The sequence below is a fragment of the Chrysochloris asiatica genome, unplaced genomic scaffold (genome assembly GCF_000296735.1).
Source record: "Chrysochloris asiatica unplaced genomic scaffold, ChrAsi1.0 scaffold00053, whole genome shotgun sequence".
Classification (NCBI taxonomy): Eukaryota; Metazoa; Chordata; class Mammalia; order Afrosoricida; family Chrysochloridae; genus Chrysochloris; species Chrysochloris asiatica.
The window spans coordinates 14,613,153-14,627,034 of NW_006408571.1; the positions used below are offsets into that span (position 1 = coordinate 14,613,153).

General features: G+C 38.0%; 1 protein-coding gene and 1 pseudogene across 1 annotated transcript in view; one reads left to right on the top strand and one right to left on the bottom strand.

Moving 5' to 3' along the window:
• ZCCHC7 (zinc finger, CCHC domain containing 7) overlaps nt 1-13,882 on the top strand; it is a 280,851-nt gene that overhangs the window by 73,854 nt on the left and 193,115 nt on the right. The gene's annotated exons all lie outside the window — the stretch shown is intronic.
• On the bottom strand, nt 1,035-7,309 carry LOC102832117 (annotated as a pseudogene).

The window sequence follows — 13,882 nt, forward strand, 5'->3', positions numbered from 1 at the left end:
CGGGAGCAGAAAGCCTCATCTTTCTCCTATGGAACAGCTGGTAGTTTTGAACTGCTGATCCTGAGGTCAGCAGCCCAATTAGTAATCACTACACTACCAGAACTCAAATTGTTATTGTTGTTAAGTGCCATCAAGTCGGTTCTGACCCTTAGCGACCCTATATAGGGTTTCCAAAGAGCAGCTGGTGAGTTTGAACTGCTAACCTTGTGGTTCAAACTGACTTTGCAGTCTAGCACACTAACCCATAGCGCCACACCAGGACTCAAATACTGGTTATTAATTTTTTATATCCATAAATATTTTAGTCTTTATCTAAAAGATTTAGACTATAGAGTGTCATGCATACATACAAAAATTATTATAATTCTTCAGCATTATCAGATAGGCAGTTGCCTCATACAGTTTTTTAATAGTCTCTTCAAATCAGGATCCAAGTAAAGAATATACACTCCAACTGATTTTTGAATCTCTCTATATCTGTAGGTTTCCTAGTCCCACTGTGCTTCCGCCAATGCCCCGCTCTGGAGATTGTAAACTGGAATAGTTCCCACATTCTGACTTTTGTTAACTGTACCCTTAATGGTGTTCAACTCTTTCCTTTGTTCTGTCTATTTCCTGTGAAACAACAACAAAAACCCACATGACTGACTTCAAGTCATTTCTGACTCATTTCCTATAAACTGGGAGTTAAATCTAGAGACTTGCTCAGGTACTGAATGTCAGTGTACCCTCGCGTTTGGGGGATGGATCACGAGTACTTACTGAATTGTATACTCTGTTACACAGTTGGAAGGGGACTGATACTGTCGTTGACCTGCATGCTGGAGGGAAATTTCAAGCTTCACTGAACCTTTGACTACCCTGTAGCTGGCAAATGAAGTTTTATTACCTGAGTTTCACCACCACTACCACCCTTCCAATTCCCCACCTAGCGTTTTTCTTTTCTTTTCTTTTTTTTTGACTTCAGGCTATATGTGTACTTGGTAGTCATAATTAATTTGTTTTCTCAGACATACTGCTTTGCAGACAGTTGCTTAGATGACTTTTTTTAGATGACTCTGTGCACTTGGGGAAGCATGTCTGCTGTGACTCTGAATGGTATTATACATATACATATTCTTCTGAAGTTCATTCTAAATGGTCATGAAAATATAAAAATTCACATTTCAGCCTGGCATAGTCCCCTTTACAGTTGTAGGTTGTATCAGATATATCTTTCAGGATTTTCTGTGAATTTCTAGGGATCCTAGGTTACCTTTGATTTCAGAATACCTGAAAAGTGGGTCTCCTGTGACTACTAATGTCCCCTATTTGGATTTTTTCTTGTCATGTGTTGTAACCCTGAAGCGACTTTAAAATATATATTTATGCCACTGGCGAAGATCAGGCTCACAGTTTGTGGATGTCAGGGGAGATGAGACATCCTTTAGTTAATCTTCAAGTCCTAAAATGATGGTTTGCTAGGGTAGGTTCAGACTGTCATCACCTGTCATCACTCAGGAACTGTGCTCATTCACCATCATTTGGAAACTCATTTGGCAAATGTCTCCCTATCTAGGTAGTTTATTCAATCTGATTTCAAATGATATGGTAACAGTATAAATATCATAGAGACCACAAGTCTGAAATCCAGGTGTTGGCAGGACTGGTTTGTTCTCAAGGCTCTAAGGGAGAATCTGTTCTGTCTTCCAGCATCTCGTGGCTACTGGTAATTCTTGGTGTTCCGTGATTTGTAGACACTTGGTTCTAATCTCTGTCTGTGTCTTTACATGACCTTCTCCTATCTGTCTGTTTGTCTCAAATCTTCCTTTACTTTTCTTATAAGGACACTGTTATTCAGTGCTGTTAAGATAGTTCCAAATCATAGTGGCCATGTATAGGGTTTCCAAGGAGCAGATGGTGGGTTTGAACTGCTGACCTGGTGATACACAGTCTAGTGCTGATCCTACAGTGCCACACCAGGAGTCCTATAAGGACACAAGTCATTGAATTTAGGGCCCATTCTAAAGCCAGAATAATCACATTTTGAGATCCTTCATTAGAACTGCAATGACTCTGTGTACAAATACATTCACATTCACAGGTACCAGGTCTAGGACTTGAACATTTCTTTTTAGAGGACACTGTTCAACCCACTACAAGGAATAAATGTCCATTTATGTATCTCAGTTTTCAAAATTTCAGTCCGTTTGCTTCTCATCTTGTTATATGCAGTAAATCTGTTGTGTGTTTTTCCTGATGTATAATAATTTTCAGGTTGTATTATTTATTTTTCATTGCTTAGTAAAAATGAGCTCTTGTACTTTTGTAATTTTTTTTTTTTTTTTTTTTTGTGGGGAGGTGGAATGGGATGAGTCCTGGTGTGTGGCACTGTAGGATAAGCACTGAACTGCTAACTGCAAGGTCGACAGTTCAAAGTCACCATCCTCTCCTCAGAAACCCTATACAGAGTCGCTATGTGTCAGAACTGACTCAACGGCACTTAACAGCAACATACTTTTCTTGTTGTTAAACTCATGTTGCTATATATATATATATACACACACACACACACATATATATATATATACGTGTATGTATATAGTGGTGGTGTTTATGTTCCATGGAGTCAGTTATGACTCATAGCAACCCTATACAGGGTTTCTGAGGCTATAAATCTTTATGGGAACAGAAAGCCTCATTTCTCCCGAGGAACAGCTGGGAGTTTCAAACTGCTGACCCTGAGGTTAGCAGCTCGACTCATAACCACTACACTACCACATCTCCTTGTACTACATATATGTTGTTGTTGTGAAGTGCCGTGGAGTTGGTTGCGACCCTGTATAGGGTTTCCGAGGAGTGACTGATGAGCTTGAACCGCTGACCTTGCAGTTCAAACGGCTTTGCAGTCTGGGTTAGCACAGCACCACACCAGGATTCCTGTATGTATATATAAGGTATGTATTTCATGTTATCTATTTATTTTTAGATTTTCATCCCTTTACTTTTAACCTACCATCATATTTTGTGACTAGCATGTAAATAAAGCCTGAAGTTTGGACAGGAGAAATGGAAGAGGTTAATTCACCTCCTAAGCTGACATCATTCTTAAAGTAGCTGAATATAAGGATGAGCAGAATATATTTCATTTAACAGCTATGAGAGATGGATTTTCATAAACTTTTATCCAAAGTAACTAGATTCTCACATTCAGTATAAAGGGTGTTATGAAAATATAAAGTTCATTAATATGCTGTATATTTTTATCCCTTTGAATGTAATTTAGAGATTATATACTGTAATAGGATTTATGACATTATACTGTTTAATCTTTAGGGTGTTACAAACACATCAAGGGCAGTTGGCAGTGACTGAGGTTTGCCTGTATTTTAAGAGACAATTTCTATTAGTGGCTATCATGCCTTTTACATAAAAATGAACAAAATTTATACTGTTAGACTATGTATAGATTTAAAGATTTTTCTCTTCTGCAGTTCAAGAATAAAATCTTTTCAGAACTGCTGATGAATTAAAGATGAACTGATTTTTTTTCTAAAAGTTAAACTTTAATTAATACATAGGGGATGATTTTGGCATGTCTTCAAAGTATTTGTATATATCTGAATATTTGCACCTACTCAGTAACCCTAACTGGGATTTCTCAAATGGAACAATCTCTTCTCTCCACTTAACAAAAAGTAACCGTATTTTTTTTTTTTTTAAATAAGACATAAAACAAAGCCTGGTGAGTCTTTCTCAGTGCTTTTTTCTTTGCATGACACAAATCTGTTGATATTTTACTGGCATAAAATTAGTATTTAATCTTGATGTCATAGCTCTGTGTTTTGTTGTTGTTGATGTTTAGTTCTATTGTTTTAATTTCTTTTATGTTAGAGTTTAAGAGTTTACATTGTAAGTGGTCCTGGTGTGATGCTGTAGGATAAGCACTAGACTTCTAGCCATGAGATCAGTAGTTTAAATCCACCAGCTGCTCCTCAGAAACCTTATACAGGGTCACTATGAGTCAGAATCGACTGAACAGCACTTAACAACAACAAAGGGCAAAGAGAGCCCTGTTTATGCAGTGGGCTGCTAACTGCAAGGTCAACAATTCAAACCCAGCAGCCACTCCAAAGAAGAAGGATGAGGGTGTCTGTTTCTTTAAAGATAACAGCCTTGGAATTCTTAGGGAGTAGTTCTGCTCTGTCCTGTAGGATCACTATGAGTCAGAACCAGTTCGTGGCAATGGATGTATGTGTATAAAGAAAAAATAAGATATCTGTTCAGGTTGTGGTCTGTTGCAGACCACAGGTATTGGGGTGTTGAGGACCAGTGTCATGGACGAAAATCCAGCATGTGGCTGCACTCAGACTTGTTGGCCAGAGACCATGAGAGCTCAAGGAAGTAACCTCCGGCCGTCCCGGGTTCTTGGCTTTTACAAACTCACTGTGGGGCTAGCGCTGTATAATTATCTTTCGTCCTATTAATTCATGCTATGCTTCGAACTCCTGTAACTGTAGCCTCTGAGAAAATGATTTCTTATGTGCCCTTAATGTCTCCACTGTGTTGGCACAGTATCATGCTTAAGTAGACCACTTACAAGCTGTTCGGTGCTATTACTTTTACTTGGGGAAAGCAAGGATTGATGAAAAGAAATAAGGAAAATGTGCTGTTGTTAAAGATCCATGGAAATCTGACCAGTCACTTTCCCTTCTTTATGCATGTGGCAATTTTAGTCCATTTGTCCTATTTTGAGTTGGGAGTTGAGTTACCTTTTAGTTTGATCATTGAAAACCCCATCAGACATTTTTGTATCTTCTGTTAATCCTCTGTCAAACATATTTTAGAGATCTGAAGAGGAGAAAGACTTAACCATCTTGGTTGCTCATCCTTTATTCCTTCTGGTGTCATATTTCTTTTCTCTGAAGAACTTCCTTTAAATCTTTTAGAAAGGTCTACTCGCAGGAGTCCTGGTGTGGTGCTGTGGGCTAATGTGTCAGACTCCAAGGTCGGTGGGTCAAGCTCACCAGCTGCTCCTTGGAAACACTATACAGAGTCGCTATGGGCTGGAACTGACTCAGTGGCACTTAACAACAACACTCGCAGTAAATACTCTTAGTTTTACTTTATCTGTGAATGTATTTCTTTCACCTTCATTCCTGAAGGATATTTTTCCTGGCTGTAGAATTCTTGATTGTTTCTTTGTTTTGCTTTTTACTGTCAGCATTTTAAAATGTTATTCTATTTCCTTTTGGCCGTCATAGTTTCTGGTGAGACATTCTCAGTCATCCCAGTTTTGTTCCCCTGTAAGTAATGCTCTAGTGTCACTGTGTGTTGGAATTGATTTGTTGGCACAGAACAACAGCAGCATAAGTAATGCAAATAAAATGGTAAAGTTGAGTTTTCAGCCATTATTTACTCAAATACTTTTTCTGGGCCTTTTGGGACTCCAGTGAAATAAATATTTGTCTTCATTATCATATTCTTGCCCCACAGGTTCTTCTTCCTTATTTTTTTCAGCTCATTTGACTCTTCCTCTAGCATATCTATTCTACTACCATCCCGTGGGAGCCCTGGTAGTGCAGTGGGTTACACAAGGTCAGTAGTTCCAATCCACCAGCTGCTCTGTGGGAGAAAGATGAGCCTTTTTGCTCCTGTAAGAATTTATAGCCTCAGAAACCCTATACAAGGTTACTATGAGTTGGAATCAACCCGAAGACATACTACCAGCACCATCACAGAGCCTGTGAGTTTTTAATTTTTGTTATTATATGCTTTTCGATTTTAAAATTTCCATTTGGTCCTTAATTATACATTCTATCTTGTTGAGACATTCCACAATTTTATTTTATTTCAAGACTATTTGCTCTTGTTGGAGTTTTTGTTTTGTTTTTTTCCCTCTTTGAATTTAATGAGTTTACATCAAAAAATCTTAGGTAGTCATTTTATATGTAAGGAATAGAAATCTTTTTTAAAAAATATGAAGGATGAAAGGATGTTAACCAAGTTTACACTTCTTTTTGCTCTCGTTTTTAACAACAGTTCATTTCATATCCTACAGCAATGTGCAAATGCATTTACAGCACCCATTACAATCATGAAAATAAATTAAGGAAGTACACTGGTAATAGTGGCTCTCAGAGGAAATTGATTCACTTTCTATTAAAAACACTATAATATATAAGGATTTCATAACAATACTGCCTAGCCAATTGAGAATCTTTGGTCAGAACAATCATCATCATAAGTTTTCTGGAAATAAGTTCTAGTTAGAATTAAATATTTAAAGGTGAAATGTTCCTTTATTTTAACTTTATCAGGATTTGGTTTTTTTTGTTAAAAAAAGCTTTCATAGTTTTAAAGTAAAAGCTGCTGAATAGTGTGGCGTCTAGATAACTTAAACTGGACCCTTGCGTTGAACTTACAGGGAGTCTTTTCTAAGTAGTGCTCAATAAAATATTGTCCCTCCCCTCCCTCTAGCCCTGTATCTTGTATTGTTTCTTACAAAACTTTGGTCAAGTGTAGAAATATATCCAGGCTGATGTATATGCCATACAATAGCAACAGCAGTAAAGCCAGCTAACGACTTGGGATTTTAAAATGAGAAAGCAATTAAAATGTACTCAGTTAGCGTAGTGGTTAGGAATCGGGCTGCGAACCTTAAGGTCAGCGGTTCGAAACTACCAGCCGCTCCGCGGGAGAAAGATGAGGCTTTCTGCTCCCATAAAGATTTACACCCTCGGAAACTCTGTACAGGGTCGCTATGGGTCGGAACCGACTCGACGGCACATAACAACAACAACAACAATGTTAAGAAAAGCTTCCATAGGCTAATATTGAAACAGTCACAAAGATTAAGATTATACTGATATCAAAGTACAAATGACTGCAATGTTAAAATAGACAAAAATTACAAGAGCCTCTTTTAAAATGAAGAATAAAGAACACAACACGAGTTAGGATTATTTTCCTGTCCTATTCATGAATTTGAGCCTTCATATTCTTCAGGCTACTTATATTAACATCTAGTAGTTTCTTACGACATCGCATGAAGTCCCATTCCACCTTCAGAGAGTGGTTCTTCAGGAACCTCTGGATCTTGGTCACATGGTGATCACGGTACGATTTCAAAGTAATGCAATATCGCCATGATGTGCTGCAGCATGAAGACGCATCCTGTGTACAGTGTCATCCCCAAAACAGAAACCAGTATCGAATTGAACACAGTCCGCTCTCAGGACTTCAGCATGTAGAGTGCCGTGACGAGCAGGTACTGGTAGTAGAACCAGGATATGTGTTTCCAGGCCCACGCCAGCATCCTTCCAGCCATTGCGCTTCCCGCAACGAGGCGATCGTCAGTCTCTTGTTGCAGTATTTTTATAATAGTTCCATTAGAGTCTGTCAGATAAAACCATCATCTGTGTCAATTTAGCATTATTGGCATCTATTAGTTATTTCTTATTAAGAGTTGAGGTTTCCTTGGTTCTTCATGTGTCAAATAATTTTGGTTTTTAAAAAATATCCTGGGTATTTTTAATATTATGTTAAAAGACTCAGTGTTTTGTTTAAATCTTATGATGAATGTTAATATTTTTACTTTAATAAGCACTTGAGCTGGTTGGGTTCAAGCTGCAATTCTAACCAGACTTCTGTGAGTTGTGTTTCCATTGTCAGTTTTACTTTTTTTGAAAGCTTCTGAAGTATTGTTCAAATCTGTCCTACTTGTGTGTCAAACAGTCGTTACTTTAAGACCTGGATCGTCATGTATCTTATAGCTCAGCTTTCAAAGTGTGTGGTAGGTTGTTGATGTTACGTGCCCTCAAGTTGGTTCTAACTCATAGTGACATTGATAGGAGCCGCTGTTGGGTTTGAGTCACCATCCTTGTGGTTCTTAGTCCAGTGCTTACCCAGAGCACCATACCAGGTATAAACCAGTCATAAACAGTTTAACAGATTACTTTACTGAGATTCTCCCAGTTTATGATCTCCCTGGTACTTTTTGGTTATCTGTTAACACCTTTTTAAATCTTCCATTTAGAAAACTGAGCTTTACTTATATCTCCCTCTACTACATCTTTCTTGTGACTCTGCCTACTTCTGACGATAAGTAACAAGAAAACAATGAGAGAAGAAAACTAAGAGTGTTCATACTATCATCTTGAAGAGGAAAATTTCTTCCCTCTAAATTTTAGACTTTGTGTACCCCAGTTGTTAATGCCGTCACTGCCTCTACTACCATCACAAGATTTCTTGGGTGCTTGGGGTATAAGAGAATATTGAAAAGTAAAAAAATCAAAACAAAATACTAGGGGATTCTCCCCCCCTTTCTTTTCAGTGTTGAGAGACTACTTTCCTATTCCTCAGGATGAAACTAGAGGACTTTTCCTGGAGCGCTCTCTGTCCTCCCTTGATTGTTCACTGCCAGGTGTCTGCTGTGTTAGACCTAGGCTGGAGGACAGCCAAGGGGGAAACTATCGTCATTTGAATTGTGATCTCCCTCTGTCTGCTCTTTAGTCTTCAGAGTCCTTAAATAACTGCTTCATGCATTCTGTCTGACTTTTATAACTGCATTTAGTGGAAGAGGGTAAAATGTGCCTATTCCATATTACTTGGAACTTCTGGTAAAATTTTTTTAAAGTTTAGAACAGATCAAGTAATTATAACTCTAAGGTTTGGGTACCCTTTCATTCTTGATTTCATGCCTAATGTTGCTTAAGATCTGTTAGAGCTCACCTAAGGAAATTCACCTATTTGTGTGCACATTAAATGTATGAATTTAGAGAAACATTGTGCGTACTAGAAACCGTTGGGACTTTTGTTGTTTTTTTTAAGATAAGCAGAATAAATAGTTTTCTAAGTAAAAAGTTATTTTATTTTATTTTTGTCTTTATAATATGATGACAGCCTGAATATCAAGCAACTATCTTCTGGCAGGATTCCTGGTGTGGCATGATAGGGTAAGCACCAGACTGCCAACCACAGGTCAGCAGTTCGTACCCACCAGCCACTCTTTGGAAATCATATTGTTAAGTGTCATCGAGTCAGCTCCACCCCATAGCCACTGTGTGTAGAGTTTTCAAGGAGCAGCTGTGAGCTTGAACAACTGACCTTGCGGTTCGAACCAACTTTGCAGTCCAGCACATTAACCTACAGCGCCACGCTAGGACTCCTGGAAATCCTATACAGGGTTGTTATGAGTCGGAACTGACTTGACAGCACTTAACAATCTTCTAGCAAGTTTCCCTTTTGTTTGTAGAATTTATTAGAAGTATATTATTATTGTTGTTGATTAGGTCTCTCTCTTTTTATCACAAGCACTTCTTATTAAAAAATATTGAAATTCTGTCTCATTTTTTTTTTCTTTCTTCTGTTTCTTATCCATCTTTCTTTTCCTCGGTATCTCTTATATGCACTTTTACTATGATATTTATTCTGGCTTTTCTTGTCCCTTCCCCCGCCCGCCAGTCCTACTGCTGAAATGGGAATTAAGAGGGGTACTGCTCTGAGAATTTCAGCTCTGATTGGGAGCATAATCCCCCCCTCAAAGGCTGTCTGCATCAGCTGTCCCCTGGCTAATTAGAATTCCAAAGGGCATTAATAACCATTTAAATTAATCGGATTATACCTGCAATTGCTATAGGTGAGACTCAGTCTCTTTAACCCCCTGTTAACAAACTCAATATGAATCAAAAGTAGGTAGGAGTTTAACATTTTATTTTCATTTATACCCAGAGGAAGAAAACTCCATATGATATAATGGTCATACAGACTATTCCACCTGCCCTCTTGCGGCAATCTTTTTTCCAACAATACAAGAAAGCCCTGCCATTAATTCAGCCTTCATTAGGAGACCAAAGCCAAATAGCTTGATCTAGTGAAAATACATTTGCATTGTTTGTGAAAGCCCTTTGGGGCAAAGCTGAAGAAAACCACCTAACAGTAAATAATCCTTTTTTTAAATGCAAAGTATCATAAAGAGCTAAAAATTCTCTCCCTATCAACTAATGTTGCAACAGTAATTTGACTATAGCAGTCTCCTAAGGGGCTTAGTAAGCAGATGGAAAAACAGTTATAATTTCACAACTTTAGAGAAAAAGGATTGAAATTGAATGACCAGTCTTAAGAATCCAAAGGAACTCTACAGGTTATCTAGTCCAAATGTTCTATATAAGGTTTCCGTCTCCAACATAGTAGACAGGGTCCACTCATCTCATCTCAGTAACAGCAAGTATTAGAAAAAGCAGCTCGTCCTATAACCAGATGACTTGTCATTATCAGAAAATTCTCATATGAAATTAGTAACTATTACCTGTTTTCATTTTATCTATGGAGCCACAGAGAATTATTTTACCACACTGTGTATTTTACCCCTTCTCCCACTCCTTATTCTATGACCTACCACACACAGTCAATTCTTCAGATTAGGTTTTCAAATTTGGAGATTTTTGAATTTTGGAGATATACTGGAGAATAAAATATATGGTAGTAAGGTCATTTAAGAGCTCTGTTCATAAGTGATTGAAGTTCAGAAATTTCTAAGCAAAAAAAAAAGGAACAATCTTTTCATTTAATAGGCTATTTCTAAAAGAATTATTCTATTTGTTGCCTAAGTATGTGTCAGCTATAGAAAAGTCTAGATTCTAAGTAAGAAAAATTAGTTGGTGTTAGAAAAAGACATCTACTGGAATCTGCACAACCCTCCTTCAACAAAGATATCTACTAGTCAATGGATGTCATCCCTTCCACCTGTCTGAAATGACGCATTTCTTTTCCTGATTACCACTTATGGATTTTTTTTTCCCTTTTTTAAAAACTTTACACAAAATGTAAACTTCATACATTGGGATTATTCTTTGGTCTGGTTCTTTTCTTTGATTGAAATAAGCTTTGGGATGCTTATTTAGATGGTCAATGGAACAGTGTGGAGAACAGTAATTGTGTTTGGGCTAAAGAATTAATCCATTTAGTCATGGGAAGCATTACTTAGCTTTTCCTTAGCAGCTGAATGGTGGTGCAACTTAGGGACTATTTTAGGATTTTAGCCTCAAATAGAAACTTTGAGAAAGGAAAGTTTATTTGTATTGATGAACATATACTTTTAAATAAGGAGCCATTGAATTGATTTAATTAAAAGTGAAATTCTTTGATTCACAGTTCTTGTTTTAGATTTAACCTTGAATTGAAAGCTGTATCTTAGTACTGCCCAAATTTTTAAAAAGTGGAAAATCCGTATCTTTAATTTGGTAAAGGACATTTTAATAAAGTAATTTAATAAGTAACAATTGGGTAGAATCAGAAAAGAATTGTAACTTTAGAATTTTCTGATGGCTACTAATATGTTATTGCTCTGTTGAATTGGTTCTGACTCATAGGGACTCTGTATAGGGTTTCTGAGGCGTTAAATCCTAACAGGAGCAGAATACTGTTGTGTAAACCAGGCATGGTAATAAAGTTACTTTTATCACCTGTACGAATTGGGCTGCGAACCGCAAAGTCAGCACTTCGAAACTACCAGCTGTTTCGCGGGAGAAAGATGAGGCTTTCTGCTCCCGTAAAGATTTACAGCCTTGGAAACCCTGTACAGGGTCGCTATGGGTCAGAACCGACTTGACAGCACTTAACAACAACAACAATCTATAAAGATAAAAAAAAAGTTGCTGTATTTTGACATCTAGAAGGCCAAAAAAGGAGGGTTGAGAAATAATTTCTATCTTAGAGTAATAATTATCCTATATTTTATATACAACATACTTCAAATTGTTATAAAGTGATTGGACAAAAGAGTATTTCCTGATTGAAGCTGTCTCCTTATATGTACCGGAATTGTAGTATGTCAAGGTGTGCTGTTTGAAGAAAAATCTTAAAACTTTTTTTGGTTTTTTTTTTTTAAACTTAGTACTTATTATAATCCATTTATCCTGTTGCACTTTTTCCTTATTTCATATACAATGTTATACATGCACTACTAATCAACAAATACTTACCGAGCATTCACTATATGCCTGGTGGTGGTGGTGGTGGTGGTGGTGGTGGTGGTGGTGGTGGTGGTGGTGGTGGTGTGCCATGGAGTCGGTTCTGACTCATAGCGACCCTGCATGGGGTTTCTGACTCTGTAAATCTTTACCGGAGCAGAAAGCCTCATCTTTCTCCTGCGGAGTCGCTAGTAGTTTCAAATTGCTGACCTTGAGGTTACCAGCCTAACTCATAACCACTATGTCCCCAGAGTTCCTTCACTATATGCCTAGTTGGGAGTAAACACTATTGAGGTAGGTTGTGGTGTGCTGTAAAATTGATTTTGATCATAGAAACATTACAGGACAGAGTAGAACTGCCCTATGGGGTGTTTTGAATAATACACAGAACGGCAAGGTCCATTTGAGCTGCAAGGTCTGTGGTTCAACCCCACCAGCCACTCCTTGGAAACCCTATACAGGGTCACTATGAGTCGGAACCAACTTGACAACATACAGTAGCAACATATACTCAAGTAAATTGCCAAGTCTTTTCTTCTCTAGAGTCTCTTGTTAAGTGCCATTGGGTCCAGTTGGTTCCCATCCATAGCGACCCTGTGTAGGATTTCTGAGGAGTAGCTGGTGAGCTTTGAACCACCAACCTTGTGTGGTTCAAACCAACTTAGTAGTCCAGTGCATTAACCCACTGCACCACCCAGGACTCTAGTAGGTTTGAAATGCAGATCTTTTGATTAGTAACCAAGTGAATAACCATAGTGCCGCCAGAGCGCCTTGAATGAAATTAGTAGATATTTACTAACATATCTAAAAGGAAAGAAACAAGTTCTGGTTTTAGCCCAAGCTTTCAAAGCAGGTAGTTGAGCCTGTCTAACTTATCTCTAAACCTTTTTCTAAGTTTCCCTCAGAGAGAATTAGCCCTACATATGTGCGTGTGTATGGAAGTCCTGGTTTGGTGCTGTAGGATAAGCATTTGATGGCTAACCACAAGGTTGGCAGTTCAAACCCACCAGCTGCAACTCGGAAACCCTATACAGGGTTGCTTTGAGTCAGAATTGACTTCCGATACTTAACAACAATATGTGAATGTATGTTTGTTTGGGGAGTAGTACTGAACTTTCTCTACTCTTCAATGGAATGTTCGGTTATTTTTTTCTAATAACAGCTTTATTTTTGTTAAATGCCGTTGAGTTGATTCCTACTCATAGCAACTATGTATACGGTTTCTGAGAAGTAGTTGGTGAATTTTAACCTCAGAGCTTGTAGTTAGCAGTCCGCTGACACTTAATTCACATGCCATACAATTTACCTTTTCTAACTGTAGAATTAGCATATTCACAGATTTGAACAGACGCCACCACCATCAATATTAGGGCATTATGTCACCCCATGAAGACATTCTACCCATTAGCAGTCATCTCCTCACTGCCCAAACCTCCAGTTCAAGGCAACCACTTACCTTTCTGTCTATAAATTGACCTTTTCTGGACATTTCATATAAATGGAATCATACAGTATATATGGTTCTTTGTGATTGGCTTTTTTCACTCTAGCATAATATTTTTTTGTTTGTTTCTTTTTAATGTTTTATTGTGAATTATATGATAGTTTACATGAGAAAACTTTAGTTTTACATTCATTCTATCATATATCCTTTAATTGCCATGGTTCCAATCCCCTCCATGCATCATCAACTGACCAAAGGGTATACCCTACAAACCCGCCACCTACACTCCCCCCACAAGTCTTCAGCCCATAGTCCCTCTCCCTCTCTGGATCTAAAGTCCCCAGCCGCTTCATCACTTCACTTCATTGTCTCTGTCTCTATCTCAGGCATCCCTGCTTCTCTGGGTAGGGTCCCGCTCTTGGCTCTTCTCCATTGATGGTCCTAGAGACCTCTGCTCCTAGACTGGAGAGTTAATCACTCCCTTCCT